This window comes from Arctopsyche grandis, chromosome 10 (assembly GCF_051622035.1).
Source record: "Arctopsyche grandis isolate Sample6627 chromosome 10, ASM5162203v2, whole genome shotgun sequence".
Classification (NCBI taxonomy): domain Eukaryota; kingdom Metazoa; phylum Arthropoda; class Insecta; order Trichoptera; family Hydropsychidae; genus Arctopsyche; species Arctopsyche grandis.
Window position 1 is genome coordinate 8,749,307 of NC_135364.1, and position 23,567 is coordinate 8,772,873.

Consider the following 23,567-nt stretch of genomic DNA (forward strand, 5'->3'; position numbering starts at 1 on the left):
CTGGAATGGTAGCCGAGAGAATGCAAAAGGGTGAAATGAAGGTCACAAGAAATATGGGTAATGAAATTAGAAAAATGTGTGAGGTGAGACGGATGATAGTTTCCCAAAGCAGAGACGAGTGGAAGCGTGTTGGAAAGGCTTTCATCCAACATCGGATGGTGAATAACAGTAGATGATGATGATAGTGATATGTAGATTTAAAATATCGATTCTATTTTATATGTATGCATACATTTATGATCAATCTCATACTATTAAGCGATACTATACTATGATTACTATGATTAGTACACGATATGGTATTTAACATTTATTAGTGTAGAAATGATTGAAATAGTTGACATAGTGGAGAGAGTGAATAGATTGAAATGACAATTAATGCATGATGTGGCTAGAATAATGTAAGGCAAGAGAAATGCTGGAATTGTACCCGAAAGAATATAAAAGGGTGAAAAGAAGGTCACTTGGAAGATGGGTGGATGCGATTAGAAAAATGTGTGGGATGACATGGATGAAAGTTGATCAAAGCAGAGACGAATGGAAGCATGTAAGAGTGGCCTTTATCTAACAGCGGATGGTGAATGACAGTAAATGAAGATGATGGTGATGATATTTAGATTTTATTTTAGATATATACATATGTGCATGTGTATGATATATTGAGTTGTCACTATTAAGTGATACTATACTTTGGGTACTATGCTAAGTAAACGATATTATGCTTAGCATTTATTAGTGTATAAATTATTGAAATAGTATATATAGTAGACAGAGTGAAGAGATTGAAATGGCAATGGACGGGTGATGTGGCTAGAATAATGGAAGTCAAAAAAGTGCTGGAATCATACCAGAGAGAATGTAGACGGGTAAAAGTACGGCTGCGAGGAAGATTGGTGGATGAAATTAAAAATATGTTTGGGGTGACATGGATGAAAGTTGCTCAAATGGAAGCATGTTAGATAATCCTTCATCCAGCATCGGATGGTGAATGGCTATAAATGATGATGATGTGTGTATGAATGAATGTTTGTCCGCTTTTCAAAGATACAACTTACATACATACATAGATATACACAATCACCAAATTTAATAATCCATCTCATTTTACCCGGATTTATGCAGTATATGTACTACAAAACTTTTGAAATATTTTCATATGTCAACTTTAACCGACTCAAGTAACGTCCAGAAATTCAGCTAATATATAATATATAAAAACAAACAAAAAAGTCGATATAGAAAATTTATTGTTTATAAATCCGAAACGCGATCACATTTGTAATAATTCGTGAAATGATGTTTCATAGGCTCGCTTTCAAAAACTTTCTGCATTGTTTATATACTGTCGAGTAAGCATTGCGTTGTTGTATTGTGTTTATTTCTATAAAATCGCACAAGTTAACAAAAACAAAAACCGGGGAACGTATTCTGTAAATCTCGTCCGTAAAGAATTGTTCGTGTACACTCGAAATAACCTTCAGAGTTAACCAAGCAAACAGCGGTAAAGGGGATGCTGGGGCTGGGTGGGGGGGGGGGGGCAGGGGAGATTGAGGGTGGTTAAATACAATAACGAAATTCATAGGGAAAACTTACGTTTTCTTGTATCGCGGATGATGTATTCGCTGCCATCTGTGCTTAATTTTCATCCCGGCCGCACCCTTTCATGAAAATCGCAGACCCGTGAAAACGGCCTTTAATATTATTTACAATCACTAACGCAATAGTTCTTGATGTTTTATTTTGGTATCTTTTGTGAGATTCCTTTTGTAATTATTTACGGATTTTTTCAAACAGCCGAATCTTAGAGTTATGATTATTCTATGATTTTACCTACCTATGTACATACATAAGTAGAATATTTAACTCAATTTTTAATCAAATTAAAGTATATTTTTAGTTTAAATCATGTTTAAAATATTGTCAACAATATTTTAGTAGTTTTCTGTGTCTGACGCAAAGAAGTGCCAAGAAATCATTCACGAAATCCTTTCTTCTGCAGAACCCAAGTTAAAGAATTCTGGTGCATGAGTGGCTCATTTTATTAAAATTTATATAAAGCAATATTCAATTTCAATATATGTATGTATGTAAATTAACTGTGACTGTCCTACCGAAGAGATGTAAATTGTTCGGTGGGCCACGGTCGGAAATGTGGTCCTTTACATAAAGAGCACAAATGGAAGTTCCTATCTGGTAAACATACATATGTATTTACAATGTGGTATATAGTAAATTTGGTAGCCAAGTCAAATAATGCAATGCATAACAATACTGCTATATTCCCTGACATCAATACAATATTTTCCCATTAGTTAAATCATTTCAATAATATTTATACAATAATTAAATATGTATGTCTTAAAGGACAATGGTTTGATTTGGCTAAATGCAGTATTGTTCCTATTTTCATAATACAATGTACAAAAATTACTTAAAAAAAAACAGCTTGTTGAAATGCAAACCTGCTGCATGCGATATTTTATTTAACAATTATTTGCTGTATGGAGAAAAATACGCAATTTCTATTCAAAATCTAAGAAAGATATTCTGAATGTTCTGATCAATACAAAAAAATAAAGTATTGTACATATTACATATATGTTAGAAGTTCATAATAAAGCTTTTGCATCAAAACTTAAAGTACTGAAATGAAATGTAGTAGGAAATAAAACTTGAATGAAGTATAATTGATATGCATTTAACTGGATTACAACTACGAAGAATTGTCATCTTCATATTCAATCCTCCTGGTTATTGCAGGCTTTAAAACGTTGTTGTTGTTAATTATTTTATTTTATTTTATTTTTTTATTGTTACAATCAATATACACTCGTCATTACAGATCGCTCCAATGCGACGAGTGTACGATAACGGTCAGAAATACAATAATACATAAACAATCAGAATAGAAGTACAGTACAGAAGTAATAATCATAGAGACATCTATGGATTATTTTTAGCGTTAAATTTAGTTAAATAAACACGAAATTATAGAGATGTCTATAGATATATCTATAGATTTCAGATTACTGTGCATAATTTTTACAAATTATACACACATATTTTGTGACAACAGGAAATGATCTAATACCAATTTTCAGGAACCGTTTCAACAATGATCAGATAAAATTGGCAAACTCTGATAGAGAAACGATCGATTTGGAGTCACAAAACCCCCAAACCTAACCAGCAGTTTGACGAGGACTCGAACCTTCGACCTCAGTGGTGCTAAATATATACGCTACCAATAAGCCAAACTGCTGGTTATTATGTAATTATGTAGTTCTTGTAGATATTTCACTTATGTTTTCTTAAGACGTTATTTGCTTTAATATCTCATCAAACCTTGATCTATTTATGTATATCACCATCACACATAATTCGCCATACACTGGATGAAGGCCTCTACAACACGATTCTATTCTCCTCTGTTTTGAGCAACTCTCATCCATCTCATCCCACAAATTTTTCTGATTTAATCCACCCATCTTCCATGTGGCCTTTCTTGCACTTTTTAACAATCTTTCTGGTACCGTTCGAGCTTTTCTATCGTACGTTATTCTAGCTAGATACCCCACTCACTGCCACAATTTATTTACTCTCACCATTATATCAACCACCATTTATTTATTTTAAAAAATAGCTCAATAGCTAATTTATGGCAACAATAATGTTATAATGTATTTTTATAACAGTAATATATGCAGTGGCGGCTCGTGTATAAGAGTTGCGGCGCTGCAGCACCCCCCAAAAAATATAAAAAATCACATTTGTATACATTTACGACTTGTGAATATAATTTAAATAAGAATGATTAGATATTTGACATAATTATTATTAATGAGTATGTCAAATATCTAAATACAAGTTGTAAATGCGATTTTTCTGTAATTTTTCTGGGGGTGCTGCAGCGCCGCAGCTCCTATGCATGAGCCGCCACTGAATATATGTACATATGTATGTACATACATACATACATACAAATCATCATCATCATTTACAAGCATTCACCATTCACTGCGAGATGAAAGCATCTCTAAGACACCTCCATTCGTCTCTGTTTTGCACAACTCTCGTCCATCTCATCCCCAAACTTTTCTCAATGTCATTCATGCATCTCCTTTGCGGCCTTCTTTTCACCCTTTCACATTCTTTCGCGTAATATTCCAGCACTTATTTTGTTCACCTTTCGTCCGTTTTTCCAAATCTTCAATCTCTTCAACGTTTCTACTATTACAACTACCCTAGTCAAACTTCACACCCACATATTCAGCTTCTCTTTTCTCCTCGTTGTGATGAGCATACAGCGTTACATACTAATTTGAGTATATTGAACTGGACTTGTGTAGCATTTTGACGCTCAATTTCCAAGTTTCATATACATATGTACATACGTCATCACTGGTGAAATACAAATTAAATTAAAAGACAAATTGAATTAAATAAAAAAATTAAATAAAATTACAAATTAAATTAAATAACGAAATACAAATTGAATTTAAATAAAGTCATATGTTATATATAAATGTAATCTAAAGTAATTTATAGGCGTGCGCGCGCGCGTATAAATCAGGTTACTAGTATTGTAAGTAAAGTATATATTTTTTAAACAATTGATTTAGATATATACATGTTTACATATATTTAATGAACAAAATTTCTATTCCAGGGGTACTGCAAAGGTGAAATTTGTTAGCTACAAAGAACAAAGGTTTCATCCGCAAGCAACCGTCTCCAGGTCCGAATTTGGCGGTTTAATCAATCCGTCGGACGGCAGAGGAGCCGAACCCCATAAAGGTCTGCAACCATTAGTATCATTTATAAATGGCAATAACCATAATTCACAGCATCAGTGACGCATCACTAATTAACACAGAACGGACCAGTGACGCAGAACCGAGCGTCGATCCCATACCCCCCTTCCCAAAGCTATATTACACATCCAAAATGCTGCGATTTGCTTTTTCAGGGGTAGGCAAATCCCTCTCAATCTCTCTCACTCCCTTCTCGTGAATATTGTTATGCCGAAGTTTATTCTCCCACGAGCTTTCGCTCAAGCGTGAAAAATATTTCTTCCGGACATTCTCACATTTGCAATCGATATTCAGTCGAGTCGGGTAAGAATTCATCGCAGTTGATTGGTGGAAGGAGATTTAATTTAAACGTTATGAATTTTCGATAAATCGAGTCGCAACTGGCGGCGAAGAAAAATGGTGGCATTTTAGAGGGAGTGATAATTTCGAAAAAAATAAAAACGCAAATTTATTGGTCCTTGTTTTGTCTCGTCCTGGCTCTTCATTAAATTGATGATGGAACAGCCTCTCCGGGTCCGGTGTCTCTCAAAGTGTGTATGGCTGAGCGAAGTGCCGAATCAGATTCCATTAAAAATAATTGCAGAACCTAAATGCGTGTTTTCAAGCATCGTTTATTAAGTTGTCGGGTCGGATTAAATCGATTCTGATTTATTATGTGACGCGTTTCTAAAAAGTGCTTAATTTTTTACGCGAGATTCTTGCAAAAACACAAAAATATGGATTTGTTATTTTTGAAAATTATTATTATACCTCTTATTTAATAGTACCTACCTCTCATTTAATTTTCGAAATCATTTAAATAAAATCATTAGTTAAAATTGTATAATGAGGATATTATTTGGGAGAGATATTTTACGCATCACTTGTTATACCGAAATAACATTTCCAAATTGATTTCCAATGAATAATTATTTTGAAAATGCATAATTCCAAAAACCAATACACGAAGTTTACAAAGTTGGTGAAAAATATTGTTTACTTTGCAAATTTGTTGAAAATACGGCGCACAATTTCATCAAAATAATCAGCCATTCATAATATTATGTTAAAGAGCAGCGTCCATAAAAATTAAAGCATATACATGAATAATCAGGCTTTCCGTCGAATACAGATTGCAATTATTGGTTTTTGGAAATCGTTCATGTACATTAGAGTGGTGAGCAAATTAAATAAGCGTCAGCCTTTTACTAAGATTTCCATAATTCAATTTTCATTTTTATCGATGGGAGTATTAACATTTTAAATTATATCTCAACTCTAAATGCTTTTTTTATAAGTTTTTGTAATTTATTTTAGCGTCGAGATACATGTTTCAAATGATTTACATTTATATATACCTAAACGATAGTAAATAAATTGAAATGGAAAAGGACAGATCTCATAGCTAGAAGAACGGAAGATAGGTGGATGAAATAAGTGTTCGAATGGTACCCGAGAGAATTTAAATGGTCTAATCAGAAAAATGCGTGGGATGAGAGGGATGAAAGTTGCTGAAAACAGAGAAGAATGTAAGCGTGTTGGAGAGGCTTATATTTAGTATTTTCAGGAATAAATACTCTTACTTAAGTTATCACCTTAAGTATTACTGCTGTGTATGAGATAATCTCGAATTTATAACGATTTTTTGTAATACCACTACTGCCATACATTTTTTTCACCTGACAATTGCATATTTTAAAAATCTATTGGGTGGGTTTTATATACACATAAAAGAAAAAAAAGGGGCTTAGATTCGAGCTGTATTATATTGTAAATACGTACTGTATATAATATACATACACAAATACATATATTGAGTACATATGTAGCATATAGAAAATTTTAAGAAAATGCGCATCAATGCGAAAGATCAATATGCTTATAACAGTACAAATAAACCATCTCCTATTCGATTTTAATGTTTTCAGACTTAATTGCTTTGACAGTTTCAATAAAATCGGCATTAGTACATAAAAAATACAAGTATAACATTTTCAGTTTGATTTTGATTTTTAAATGCTTTTTATTATTACGAAATTATGTTCACAATACATCTTATATCTATTTTAATAGCTACTGATCTACTGATAATTTTCTATTTTACAATTTAATTTAATTTGGTTAGTAATCATAGTATTTTATTATTCTAATTCTAATGTTAATCTACAACATAATAGGAAAAAGAGCTCAAAAACCTAATTACAATCCTTAGAAATGTTCATAATACATCTATTACATAATATTAATTAAAGACTCTCTAAAGTCGATGACCTATAGCAGATAAATTATTATAAATAAAATATAATAATAAATATAATAAAATATATAAATATAAATATAAATATAATAAAATATATAAATTATTTTAAGTCTGATTTCTTCAAGACGATGCGGGGTATGTCCTCAATATACCTAATATTTAATCGCCATAGTTCTTTATCAACTCAAAATAAAATAAAATTATATCACGCGCTCATATTACCATTATTAACCTATGCTTCACCTGTATGGAATAACGCCTCGAATACTAACCTTTGCAAGCTCCAAATAATACAAAATAAATCCCTAAAAATAATTTATAATACACCCATATATACTTGAAAAAACTGCATGCTGTAAATAATATTTCGTTTGTTACAGACATTACTAACAAACTAACCAGTAGATTCTTTGACAGAATCACTAATAACCATACTAACACACTTGTGTAGAGTCTCGGTGATTACAACAAAATGTCTATACCCTTAAGGTATAAACACAGATTACCTAAACACAATCTGCTTTAGATCGTCGACTTTAGATAGTCTTTAATTAATATTATGTATTAGATGTATTATGAGCATTTACAACAATTGTAAATAGGTTTTTGAGCTCTTTTTCCTAGTATGACGTACATTAACATTAGAATAATATAATACTATTATTACTAACAAAATTAAATTAAAATTGTAAAATATAAAATGATCAGTAGATCAGTAACTCTTAAAATAGATATAAGATGTTATGTTAACATAATTTAGTAATAATAAAAAGCATTTAAAAAATCTGATTTGTTGAGCGATTTGGGATATAATTGGATTCAAAAACTTAAGGAACATTTATGTATAATGAGAGGTACCACTTCCAGCCAACTAAAATTTTGAAAAAAAACTGAGTAATTCAATAACCGGTACTAAGTTTCAGTTCGATAAAACTATCCGTAATTAAAGAATACCCAAAATACACAGCCAGACATATGTATGTACATATGTACTAACACACAGGCAATTTTTCAAGATCGTGAAAACGTGATCGGCGATTGATTCTGAGTTCGAGTTCGAATTTTCATTTGATCACAAAACTTCATCTATTGTTACTACGTACATATGTAGATAAAGTAAAAAAGTACACTCATACATACATATGTGTGTGAAAACAATTTCAATTAAAGCTTAGTCTGTGTATCCATTTATCTCATTTTTGGACGAACCCATGATCGTCACCTTACCATATATTTAATTAAACATCCTTGAAAAATTCCCAAGATTGATGACCGAGTCACCGTTGAATTACACAGGCTCGTCTAACCGCGTCGGTGAGATTGAGTGTGAAATACGTATAGAGAGAAGCGCGAATTAGGGTAAATGAATCAGTTTGGGGGTGCAGGGGGGTGTGGGTTTGGTTTGGTTTGGTTTGGTTCAGTTGGATCTCTTATGTATATACAACAAGAAACGCTACTAGCGCCACTCCTACAGCCGAGCTCTCAGTCGCTCGGTGGCATTCGGACGCGTGGCACGCAAACCGCGCCCCTTTCGTCACGCAACTTTTTAAAACCGAGATAACTTTTCCTCAGCTATCGCAGCTTCCGCTTTTCCAGTTTCGGTCGTGAGTGCTGTTCTCGTTGGTTGATTCGTACGAGTTTTCACTTGGTTTTGAGTCGCGCCACCTGTCTGCTCCTCCCCCCACTTCAACATCCCCTCTCTCTTCCTGACAAGGTAAAAATGCATTATATATATTTTTTTTAAATACCTGAGCAATTTTTAATATGATTGATTTTAAAAACACTAAAATTGTAAGCCATTTTGAATTAAATAATACTTATCGCAATATGACGGTATATTGATATAGTAAGTAGTGAACAATAATACCTATCAAAGGCATAAAAATGATTGCTTTGTAGTACAATAGTAATTGACAATAGTCAATTACTTTTTTTAATTATTATTATTTTGTTATTTTTGATGGGCAAAAGAAACTTGCCCGTCGATCTCTGCTTATGACTGGTGTTTCATTTATATACATATACATATGTATGCTGGTTTTATATAAAAAATAATACTGTATAAGTATGAATACCTTAAAACCAAACATAGTCATAAATAGTGAAGTATTTATATTATACTTTCATGCCTTTGATAGGTTCGATACTGTATTATCTTATATATTATACACTTTTAAATTATGATTGCCTTCATTTATGTCACATATTGTACTGTTTTTAAAATGATGCAATGCTTTTGTGCAAAATTTTGGTTGTTTAAATATGAAAATTATAATTTTGTTTAATTATAAAAATAATATGTAATTAGGTTTGTATTCAATTTTATAAGTTTGGTGTAATTTTTGGGTTGTTTTCGTGTGGTGTAGCAATTTCGCGTTAACAATTAAATTTGTAATTGTCCTATTTTCCTCTCGTCGGCGGTATTTTGAAGTACATATAATGTTTCCGTCGGCTCAAATTTTCTCAGTATAACTCAAATGTAAGTACCGTCATTATTTCACTTAAGTTTGTTATGAAGATTGCTATGCGAGCGTAATTTTCGCTAATGATAAACAAACATATTATCCTACGTAATTTATTGCTTTCAGTAATATATTATACACAAGTTGGAAAAAACAATTTCATTTTATTATTCCGCTGCATTTTATGTTGGCTTTGGAACGCTGGAGAATGTATATCGTTCTGAATTGACCATACTTTTTCTCGACGACTTTTGCGGCGTCTCAGTTAAAACGTAATGAACCATTGCGTCGCGAGAACAATGAGTTCGTTAAAGTATTATAAGACAATGAAAGCACATAATTTGTATTTAAATGCGGGTAGGTGAATGGGTGGAGAAGTGAGGTCGAACAAAGAATGTTTCATTGTTAGGAAACAGGGATATCGAAGGGAGGCTTTCAAAAACCGGTACGAAAAAATAAACTGTACGGGTGGCCGCAAAGGCAAAAACAATTCGGTTGGGAAGTTTTGTCTTCTTTCGGGTTGTAAGAACAAAGAAACAAGAAAATTACTTTTTTTCATAATGGTAAGAAATGATGAAGTCTGTGTGGAGACCAGAGGAGAAAGAGAGCCGTGAACAAGTCAGCCTCACTAAGATACTTTTGAGATTTAGCGGACTTAGGCGGTTAATCTCTCCACAGGCCCCTGCTGACCATTAACAAGGCTTTTATACACTCCAACTCCTTAGTCCCACAATTCGTACTTTTTTTTCTATACGCTCAAAGAATAAACGATCTTTGGGATAGTAGAAAAGTGCCGTGCCACGTTTCAGGATAAAGAATTTTCGAAAAAACAAAAAAAAGGCGATTGATCGACTGTGAGTCCAAAAAATGCACGGAAAAATCCTTCCAGCTAAAATTGGTAACCTTTTAAGAAATTATACCTTGAAAGCTTTTATTTTAAACGCAAATTGGAATCAACATAAATTTGCAAAGGCTTATACGTATAATATGTATGATATAAAAGAGCTCAAATGGAAAAGTTTGCACAAATATCTTCATCAATCAATTCGTTTGAAAACAAGCGTGACATCAAAAGCATTATGATTGAAAACTACTGAGAAATTTTAGCTTCGATTATTAATCTTACTCGAATGTTGGTACAATACATATTGAATTTCGATCGGAATATGACCGAACAATTATTTATAAATAGAAAAAAGTTTCTTTTCGAGTCATTTGTGTCAACGTATAAGACGATATTTGTATCGGAAGTCAAAGAGACAAAAATGTGTACGACGCAAGTAAGTGTACCTGCAAATTGTTTTGTATGTATGTATATTCAATTTGTTTTTCTTGAATTTGAAAACTCCTTTGAATATCTAGTTTCGCCTTTATTTTCGAATTTCTTTTGCACATGTAAATATTTATACGTTCAGAATTATTTGAGCACATATATTTATATGTATATATATATATATATATATATATATATATATATATATATATATATATATATATATACATGTATACATGTATACTTCCCTTAAACGCCACATCAAAGAAATTCGATTTAAAATTTGAAATTCGTATGCGAGTGGCGTTTTCATATCGAGCAAGTCGGTTTGTTTTAAATTAAGGTTGCTTTATAAGTAATCGCTTTATTTTTTTACTGAAACGGTGGAATTTAGGCGCTGTCACCAACAGTTGAAACCGGCAAATAGCAAAAATTGTGGAAATCCAATATGTTCGCCATATTAGAATTTTAGTAAACTGAAATAAAGTGATAAAGTGACTCGTGACACATATTGAAAGTGTACACATATTAGTATATATTGAATATACGTAGGTAAATATTTTTTTTGAGTTATATTTGAATTATTACCATCGTCAACGTTATAAATTATTTTATATTATATATTCGACATCAATTACTTTCAATCCATTGACTCTTTAAAGGTTTGCCTCCCTTTCCTACATTTGTTACCTCGGTTATGGTTTTCATCCATATATGTATGTACAAACATAATACATATTCTTCGATGGCATTTTTCTATATTCATCTTGCATTCTTTGAGTTCACGTTCACATTTAGCTTTTATACGTCATCTGTGGTAAAGCTCATTGATCAAAAGCAATAAATATAATACTATTTGGAAATAGCATTTAGCTGATTTCGTGTAAAAGGACATACAATGGCGCAATACAATAAATAAATACAATAAACTAATTTTGCAAAAAAAAAAAATTGTTTTGTTATACGAACAAATTTCTTACTATGATGTTTCTTTATAAACGAGTTCGATTGTTTTTTAGCTTTTAAAAAATAATTTTTAATCTTCTGAAATAGTTTCATTTTTTTGTACGTCTAGACTTGTATCGAAAGATAATTAGAAAATTGCGTTGATATGTTTTATTCATATACATATTTTTAGTAATAAATTGGTTCCAATAGTCGCATTCGCAGTTGTATATATGGATATACACTTTTACCCCACTTTTATCCGATGAAAAGAGATTTCAAGTAAATACGAATATTCAAATATGGATTCAAAACTTGGTATTCCTATTTGTAATATCTTTAGATTTATAAATTCCTAATGCTGAATTTTAATTATTTATCTTTTTACATGCTTAATAGTCGTTGAAAAAAGTCCATTCAAACGGCTTAAAACCTTACCAATACTCGTCTACGGTTTAATTTCAATTACTTTCCAATATAACTAATTTGATGGACCTAATTGAATACACATTCATAGATGTTTTCATGATTTTTGTCGAGATAAATCGATTGGCATGAGGCACAAGACATTGTTTAAAACCGATGATTTTTTTTTATTCCACGATCCGTTGATATGATGAAAACTTTCCACTACATCTATCGAGAAAAATTCAAAGTTTATATATTTTGCTCCAGCCTAATATTGAATTAATCTATATTGCTCCAGCCTAATATTGAATTAATCTATATATATATATATATATATATATATATATATATATATATATATATATATATATATATATATATATATATATATATATATATATATATATATATATATATATATATATATATATATATATATATATATATATATATATATATATATATATATATATATATATATATATATATATATATATATATATATATATTAAAATCAATGTTTGTCTGTCACGTATGCGTTCCTATACCATTCAACCGATTGCGATGAAACTTACACGAGTTATTGTGTTAAATTGTAAAAATAATGCAATTGATTTCATGTTAATTGTTTTACCCATTAACTTTAATGTTGTTTGTATTTGTAATATTTGATTCTTATTTAAGTGTAAGGCATACATAACCTACATAATATCTATATATAATATATCTATTTTTGGGCGCTATCCCTACTTATTTCCCAGTAAGTTTGTCATGGGCTCCTTGGGCTTTGACTCCTTAGCATCACGTAGAAACAATCATCTTGGTAAGCTTTTTCTAAAAATTCTAAGGGGTGAATGTCATCTTCCTGAAGTTCTGTGTAATCTTAAACTTAGAGTACCTGAGAAACTGAGAGAATCTCGCTCCAGAACTCTATTCCTGCCTATTCGGGCCAGAACTAATGTGCTTGATGATTCACCCCTTTCAAGAGCCATTCGACTATTTAACCTGCTTTCTGGGACCTTGATGTTTTTACTTCATCATACAGTTCTGTCAGGCAGCATATTTTAAATGACTTCTAGCTACATACATATTTACACATGTTGTTTTCATTTTGTAATTTTATTATTTAGCATAATGTGTATGTATGTTGGTTTTATCTTTATTTATATATGTATGCTAATTTTTATTTTTATATATATATGAGTAATTTATCTTTATTTATGTGTATTTATGTGTTTATGTGTATATACATGTATAATGTTTGTATGTTTATGGATGTATGTAATGTATGTGTATGTGTATATGTATATGTATATGTGTATGTATGTTTATGTGAATATATATATATATATATATATATATATATATATATATATATATATATATATATATATATATATATATATATATATATATATATATATATATATATATATATATGTGTGTGTAGGTGTGTATGTATGTATATGTATATATGTGTATTTTTATATTTATGTATGTATGTATGTGTATTTGTGTATACGTGTAAGTATTTGTGTATATATGGATGGTGTACATATATGTTCATATAATTGTCTTTGGCCAGGAAGGTGCATTGGGTTTACCTGTTAGGCCTTCTTGGTGTAAATTAAATAAAAAAATAAAAATAAATAAATAAAATAAAATAAAAACGGACTGTCGGTAAATATGTATATAAATATGTGACAGACGACGGTAGCAGTATGGGAATCGAGACCCCGGGAAGCGTGGTATTGGGGGAAGGGGGGGTGTCGAGCGTTGTCGCATTTGTCGAGCGTCCTCCAGCCACGCTAAACATGCCGGGGGCGCGGGGGCCGAAGCCCTCAGGGCGTCAGGGGCGCGGGGGGCGAAACCCCTAGGACACACACACATTCATTCATCATTTCGAACGGGTTGGATTGCTAAGTGTATAGTGTGCCACTTTTATTACGATTAATATTACGTGCGCGTGCGCCTATAAATTACCTTACATTATATGTACATACATATTATACTATTTTTATATACATTATACTATTTTTATTCTTGTTTCAATTCCTTTTCGAAATCAACGGGCATAACACTGGTGTAAAATAAAAAGAAAATATAAACAATTATATATGTACGTACATATGCTCATATATATGTACATAGGTAATATTAATACGTGACTTACTTAGGAATTTCAATTTTAACTAAAGGCAATTTCAATAGAAGCTCAAAGTGGTCTAAGTTTTGAATGAATAATTTCATGCTAGCACGAGGATCTGTAAGGATTCGTGGAAAGTTGGACATCGTATTTCCGAGAGTCTCTCTCTCTGTGCGCGATTATACAAAGTCGTCCTCCGCAAGGGGTGTCCTTCTCAGAGCGAATCTCGCGAGCAATTCGTCTTCCACAAAGGCAACCGTCAACATTCCTGTTGGTCTTTACCATTCGTGGGGTAGTTTTGTCAACACTCACGGTAGTTTCTGATATTCCAGCGGTCGCCCTGGGGCAACGTGATCCATCCTGTGTGTTGAGTACGTGACCTGCCCACATCCACTCCAATCTCTTTATCCGGTCGACCTCAACGCTTCCATTGTCGTAGGGGGAAACTCGATTATTCCTTTTACGATCGCCCTCGGCGATACCAATCATATCACATCTCGTATTCTAGCCGGGCTATTGGATTTTCCACTCTATATTGCTTTCCATTTTCATAAATCACGCCCAGCCTGAAAAGTGAGGCGTTTTAAAATAAGCATCGGGTGACGCAGGACGACTCGCAATATTTGCTTGTGAAATGTGAGATCATTTACACGGCGATTCAAAAATGAAGTGGGCATGCCTACTGGTTTTAATCCTCCCTCACCGAAGTGGGGATGCGAGTGCCCCCATTTTTACGTTTTTCGAATAACTATGTGGTTGTCAAAGCTATATATGTATGTAGATTGAACCGTAAATAATTATAAATAAATCTTAAGGAAGGCGCATTTGGGGTTTACCTGTTAAGCCTTCCTGGTATATTTGTATATATGTATGTAAAAATATGTATGTAAAATAAATAAATAAGTTATGTATTAAGTTAGTATTTATTTATTTTTCATACATATATACAAATATACCAAGAAGGCTTAACAGGTAAACCCCAAATGCGCCTTCCTGGTCCACATAATTATTACATAGATACATAAATAAATCTAAACAATATCTGACATCGATCGTCAGATATTACAAATATCGTACTAATACGATAAATAACGATGAATAACTTTCATGTAACAATACGAATTTTATATTCGATAAACAACCACAGAGACATCTATGGTGAGCAATATGGCGAAACCTAAGATATAACAATAACTTAAGGTTCGCAACAGAAAATTGGGAAGGAAACGCCAATTTTACAGGAATCGTTTCAATGAAAATCAGAAAAATTGGAAAATTCTGATAAGTCACGATCGACCTTGACAAATCAAGGTCTGGCCAATAGCGAGACTTAGCGGGAATCGAACTCGTAACATCAAGTACGAGATAATTCAACATTCACCACTAGACCACGCTACTAGTATTATATACATATGTAGATAAAGCCCATTTGTAATAATAATAAACACTCATAATTGAAACAACCGCCTGGTAGCATTTATTAAGACTTGGTTGATCTGTGTTGCCACTCATTAGTATGCATGATTGTAGTCACTATTACGAATGCATCATTGGTGCTTCAAGAGAACTGTAAAACTGACAGAAGGCCTGATAATCGTTACAGTTTAATGCAATGAGTTATTACTACTATTATTATTACTACTAGCTCAGTACAAAACTTTAATAATTTAATGGATTTACTGTTTTGCATACCTGTTATTTATCCAGCTCAAAATCTTAGTCGTTTTGAACATTTAACCCTTCCTCACCAAAGTGGGGTATGCAAGTACCCCAATTATTACGTTTTTCGTAATAACTATGTGGTTTTCAAAGCTATGCACCCTATATTTCTTGTATTCCTAGAATGAACTACAAGAATTTTATTTTAATAAATTTTGTATGATTTAGAAAAGGGGTAGATAGTAAAAAAATACATTTATACATTTCTACGTTTCAAAGTACATATGCTTTAAAGGCAATAGCGATAAGTCATGTTTTTGACTGTTCGCTTGCATATTCTTGTTAATCAATGAATCAACACGAGAGAAAGAGACAGCTTTATTTTCGAAGTGCGCGAGTCATCCAGTTGCCTATTGGCCTTACCCATATGCGGACGCATATTATAGTTGTCTCATTTACTCCTTCGTTATTAAAATTGTTTTGTTTGATTTTTTGATTTTTAAATGCTTTTTTATTATCACTAAATTATGTTCACAATACATCTTATATATATTTTAATAGCTAATGATCTACTGATCATTTTCTATTTTTCAATTTTAATTTAATTTTTTTAGTAATCATAGTATTATATTATTCTAGTTAATGTGCAGTATAATAGGAAAAATAGCTCAAATACCTATTTATAATTCTTATAAATGCTCATAATACATTTAATACATAATATTAATTAAAGACTCTCTAAAGTCGTGATCTTAAGAACATTGTTTTGTAAACGTTATTGCAATTAACTAAAATTTCAAAATAACGGAATTTCATAAATTTTTGCATAGCTTATTTTTATAAGGTTAACTATTTTTTCTTTATTTATTTATACAGGTAAGCCAAGTTTTTATTTATTTATTTTTATTTTTACATACATATTTTTACATGCATATGTATATTCAAATATACCAGTCAATTACAAACAATGCAGCATTTTTATTACTCAAGTCACTGAATCACGAGGCACTAAAAACTCGAAATTAATGAGACATCTATGAATTTGAATCCCACATTTCAATGATTAGAACTGTCAAAAATTCGTTGTTATAACACTACCCACAAGTTTTAAAATACGATCCACAAATTTTGTAATAATACTTGCGAGGTCTGTACAAAAAAATGCTATCTAAACCAGACCAGAAATTAGTTTTAGTATTGTGTCATCGACTTCGTTTGACAGTCGTCGGTAAATACATATATAAACTCAAATTTGTATTATCATATTTATGTAAATGCTGCGTTGACTTAGAAATTAGTTTGAGAATTTAAGTGTTTTTAGTATTCAGTTAAGCTGTAGTAAAAAATAGTGTTTTAAAAACAAGGTATATATTATCATTTTTACATCGTTGAACAATATTACAAAATGGGAAACATATTTATAATATCAACAACTTCAAAATGCTTTTCAAGTTAGATAAGAAAATGTTACCTGGCAATTTCAAAAGATATTTTATAACAGGGTTAGATTAACATAATTAAAGCACTAGAGAATTAAAAATTAATTAGAGTAAGAAAAAATATTGCTTGGAAGTGTTGGTACTTATAATAAGCTGCCAGGTGAAATTATAAATTTAAATAATATTGATATATTTCTGGTAGCTGTAAGGCAACACTAGTGAAATTAGCTTTGAAAATTCGCTAGATAATTAATAATGCGTATTTTAAAGTAATTAAAAATTACAATCAATAGAAAAAACATCTATTGATTACAATACTCACTTTTGCTACGGTAATACTACATTTTGAATTAAAGACCAGGAAAGCCAAAAATTGCACATTTTTAAACGCTCATATCTCTTAAACGAGACCAAGCCAGCAAAAATTATAAAGTCATGTTTAAATTCAGTGCGTCAAATTTAGTAAATATCGATGAGTTTCTACTCCAGTGATTAAAAAACATGTATTTTTTGTTTCTCAGTGTTTTTACCTTTTTAAAGAGTTGTTCTTTTTTACGGTTCAAGCATTGTTTGTATCATTTCCAAGGGGAATTTTTTTGTTTTTATGTCAAAATGATAACCAAGGCATGTTTTAAAAATCGAAATGTTATATTATATAATAAATAAAAACTTTAAAATCAATTTAGTTTGATTACGATAAAAGTACACAAAGAAGTCTAATGACAAGTTGAGTGTGATATTTTGCAAAAAATATATTCCAAGATTTAATTAAATTTTAAGGGAAAAATTTCTCATTGATAAAACATAGTCAAGAATAAAGTTTTGTTTTAAAAAAGTTTGAATGACGTCCATTATAAAAAAGATCGAGTGAAATTTAATAAGATTTTATTTTCTTTTTTTACTAGGAAAGTTATTATATCGACTTTTTATTAAATTTACTGATTCATCATCAATATATGTACATGTACATATAACAAAATGTCTGTCTATCTATGATTATGAAGTCTGGAGACTAAATGTCTGTCTGTCTGCTCAAAAATCGGAGAGCGGCTGATCTAATCTTAATGCGATTTTCTTTAGCACATTGGAATTGTCATCTCAAGGTCTACAGCTATATATCATATCAAAAAGTTGACCAATGAAAAAAGGCTGAAAATATAAAGGAAATCTCATCATTTTTCCATAGACTTGTTTGAATATCGGTCTATCGTAATTTTTCATATTTTAACGATCATATTTTTCATATTTTAATGATATTTTATCTTTTGTACGTACATTTATGAGAAACAACGAGAATATCCACAATGCTATTGCGTTTCTCAGAATATTTTCTTGGCATGGTAAAGAGCTTACAACACGCGTATATCAAAAGGAAAATCATATAAAATAAACGTATAAATCCAGATAAAGCTCACCGACAGTGGTGGCTTACGTAGAAATAAAATTTTAATTCCATTTGGACATTAATGGAAAAGTGACATTAAGCTTATATCCTTTTTTGAGTTTAGTGTAAATTTAAATTTTCGAATTCAAAATCAAACCTTTGCTCACACACAGTATCTGCTGAAACTGATAAAATTGGAATATAAATTATCGAAATGAAACCAGTGTAAGTTCATTGGATTGAGCGTGATTCATGTGACTAGAATAATAGGAAAATTACGAATTCCGAGAGAAATTTTACAAATGAACTAGTAGTAAAACTATTCACAGGCGATATAAACTTTCGAGTGTGGCGATTTTATGACTTTAAAATTACGTGTTTTATTACTGCTTTGCACACATACGTGTGATAAACCTTTTATACAATTGCCCAAATATAGTATAATAGTTAAAATTTATATTCGCACTTGTGTATGAATGCTGTTGGTTTAATGGCTATTAATATAATATATTTTCATATTTCATAATGGCTTCCCTAGAGGTGAAATTATAATTTACTGTAGCATTTAATTCGATCGATGTTCTTGTGTTATCTCTCACTATTCAAAAACACTTTCGTGCCAGCTATAAATATTATATTGTATAATAATGTAGGGCTAACATTTTATGCTTATTAGAAAAGGAAAACACTCCATCATATTAAGCTACAGCAAATATATATTTTCAAAAAAATCTTTGTATTTAAAAAAAACCTATTTATTACTAATATATTTTTAAACAAACTATTTATTATTAATATATTTTTATCATCATATGTGCTATGACATAAAGTAGATAAATACTAAAAAAATTTCAAACATAACAGTACAAATAATACAATAAATACATATCAAAAAATTTTTTGACATCTGTGGTCGATCTGTGTTTCAATAACCACAAGATTTTGCCAACAGCGTATTTGTCCGGGAATCGAACTCACGACCTCTCTTTTAACAAACCTCCTTTTTGGATATACATATCTAATTTTTTCAATTCTTTTGATCATCCAATTTGTAATTGGACTATGGTGCCGTTTTTCATTAGTCAGAGTTGTTTACGTTTTTACTTTATTTATTTTAAATAAAGTAAAAAGGTTATGATATAAAAACAAAAATTACAAAAACATAGTAAATATAATATATGACAATGAATAAACCACAGATTTGCTTCTCAACCGTAGCCCTAAAGGTAATGATTTAATTAAAAAAAAACAAACCAGGGCAATCATCTGTACAATCGTAAAGATTATTACTGTACAATCGTAAAGATTATTACTGTACAATCATAAATATTAGGCATATCCCGACAATTGTACCATTAAATGAAGTATTATTTTTTAAATTTGATGGATAAAAATGTTTTTAACATCTAGTCAAACTAAAAAAATGTTTTTAACATCTAAAACAGATGTATCAATAGCACTATTAACTATTGTCGAATATTGAATTAAACATCGAAACAAAATATCGCGTAAAATGGCAAGGTTTCAAACCGATCGGAAGAATGTAGGAAATAGTGTCAGACAATTTCGCTCGATTTGAACCCATGTAAAATGTTTCAAGATTCAAGGCCTGGATATTTAAGGAATACAAAAATACGAAGTGAAGGCCGTGGACGTTCTGTTTTCTCAAATCAGTGATATAATGATACTAATGATATTGTAGCATATGCTAAAAGGAGCCGCCGTTTTAAGTGCAGTCGGCGGACAATGAAGACCCCCGAATTGACTTAGTGGTAGGTAACGGCATTCGGTCACTTCCCACCAGAGTTCTCAGAACTGACAGCGTCAAAGCATAGGACTGCATACCGAGACCGTGGGACTGCGTATCTGGTACGTGACTATAACAATAGGTAAACAAACGCGTCGAGGAAGATGCAGTGGGCGACCTGCCCTTTATAAGCAGGTACTTAGGCCATATGAAGGCATTCTGGACGGAGCACTGGCAGTGCGTGGATCTCCTTAATCACCCAATAAATGGTGTGAAGCGAATTTGGCCTTTTATTTGGATCCTCCACCCACTCCTACGCAACAATATTTTAATCCTCAAATTTTTGGAGTCCCTTGTCAACGGAAAAACCTCTAAAACGAACTATGCACAATCAATCCATACATTTTTAATTCGGATAGGAAAAGTTCACGTTCCATTTCCTCCATATCGACTTTGTAACTTTTATTGCGAGGGAGAGAATCAAGTTCTTTGTGGAAAGTTTCACACTTTGTTCCGTTTCCGAAATTTCCTACGGCGTAAAACAATGCACGTACGACCGCGCAAAAATCCAATAAAAATAGAAAAACAGTGAAACTCCAATTTAGATAAATATTTTTGTACAATCGTGCATAAATAGCGGGGGAGTTTTGCACGGCGTGCCACGTTATTTTTCCCGGAGGAATGCGTGCACGTCGGCACGCACCAACATTATTTCACTTTTCCTCATTAGTTATGGCCCGCGATATTCAAATTTTATTCCGGTCGGTCGCAAAATTCAAAAATATCCACAGAATTGTTTATTTTTTCGATTCGGATCCGCATCGAACCGTGTCGAACGTACATACGTCGTAATTTCTCTCACGGTGCGTTGAAATTTAATTAAAATATATTTTTCCGAATCGAATTTTCATTAGTTTGTACCTGCCCGCTGTATTATTACTTTTAATCGGCCAACTTGTATTTCGATATTAAATTCGCAATTATACAAACGTATTAAAAATTATATGTACATATATACTCGTATGATTTCCAGTCACGTTTTGACATAGGGCTTCACTTGTAAAACCACAACTGTCACTCACACCCATAAACCGAGAAATTGCACAATCACATTGTATTTATATTGTAATAACAATGTGGTATAATTAATCTGTCATAACACATTGTGTATAATACTTTTTAATATTCTTTGAGTAATTAAATTAAGTTTGATAAACCTAAAATAATTAAATTCGCAAAAAAAAATGGTGTCCAGTCAAAACCACTCGGTAAATAAGCACCCCGAAATAACCGCCCCAGCAAAAAGTCTGAATTTATAATTAAATTTTATTTTATTTATGGATTTACTTCAAAACTACTGGAAACTGGTTGCCACATACCGTAATACTATTGATTATAGAAAATAATACAAAGAAAAGATTAATTTTTTACGACTCCGATTCCACAGTCCTGGTTACGTTGTGAAAAAAAAATCAAAGAATCTTTGTAATACACAACAGCTTATATCAGAACTTTAAAATTTAAATAAATAACAATGAAGAAATATTTTTTGGAATGTTGACATAATTGTCATCATCTTAATGAACTTTTTAAAAACATAAACAACCCCTGGAATGTGGCAATAGAGATATTTATGTACATACATATATGCGATGTGTATAAGTACAGATCAATCAAAAAGTATTGTACTCATCATTTGAATTTAAACTTACATTACATTTTTATACATATTCAAGTTCTGAAGTATAATTAAGCCCAAATTTAAAACAATAATGTTTTCAATAAACGATTTGCTAATTTAAAAATTGATAATTTTTTGTTTTTAAACTGAACTGTACGATTTCCATACGAGATTGAGTTTCATAAATAAATATACAGGTTAAGTACGGTTCAACGTCAGAAAAATCGGTATATACGCACGATAGGGGGTTTGTAATTTTGGGCCATATATACAGGAGGCTTACAAGTATGGCACGCATTTGAAAATATTTATATAAATATAATTCAATAGAGTTTATACATATACATATGTATACAAAAATGCATATATTATATACGGGTCTACCTCACGGGCCGGAATGTGAAATTACCGAAAACGCAAATATCGGAAGGCAAAGATCGAAAATCGAAATATCTTAAGTCGAAAGATCAAAAAAAAGGGTGCATGGTAAACGGTACATACTCACTTAATTTGCGCGAGCAGGACACAACAGGAACAAGAGGAACAGGCTTTTCCTCCCATATACTGCGCGCGCACATTTATACGGGAGGAAAAGCCTGTTCCTCTTGTTCCTGTTGTATCCTGCTTGCGCAAATTAAGTGAGTATGTACCGTTTACCATGCACCCTTTTTTTTAATCTTTCGACTTAAGGTCTTTCGATTTTTGATCTTTGCCTTCCAATATTTGCGTTTTCGGTAATTTCACATTCCGGCCCGTCACGGAGACCGGTTATATACATCATTCTGAATTTCGATAATGATAAAAAATTTCAAACATATGTACAAATCAAAACCCATCTAATTTTATGTAAATATTTTCTTTATATATTTTTGTTTATTACTTTTACCGTCGCCCAATGCTGTTTATCCATAAAGCTTGCATTAAATATAGTTAAATGTTTACGGACGAACGGATAAGGGCAGAAGCGAGAAAAGGTCACTGAAATGTTTGCATAGTAGCCTTTAGGGTCGTTAACGTTGACTCTCGGGAAATTATACCGATTTGGTAGGAAAATAGAGACAATAAAAATTCAGGAGAATTGCCCATTGAGCCCCCACTTAGTGTGAGTGTAAATCTATCATTAAATCGAGTGAAATAAATTTCAGTTATTTTTATATTGGCGATATATTTCGATTTCAGATAAAATATCGCCGTCAATAAAGAAACTAGATGAAACTTTAATTGACTAGCCGGTCAAATAAAAGAGCTTTCGTAATTTATCGACGCGTGGGTGTTAGTCGTATTTAAACCAATACTGGACTGGACACCGACCAAGTTCATACGGATATTCATCTGACGTACAGCTGCTTGTGATTGATGACTTCACCCTT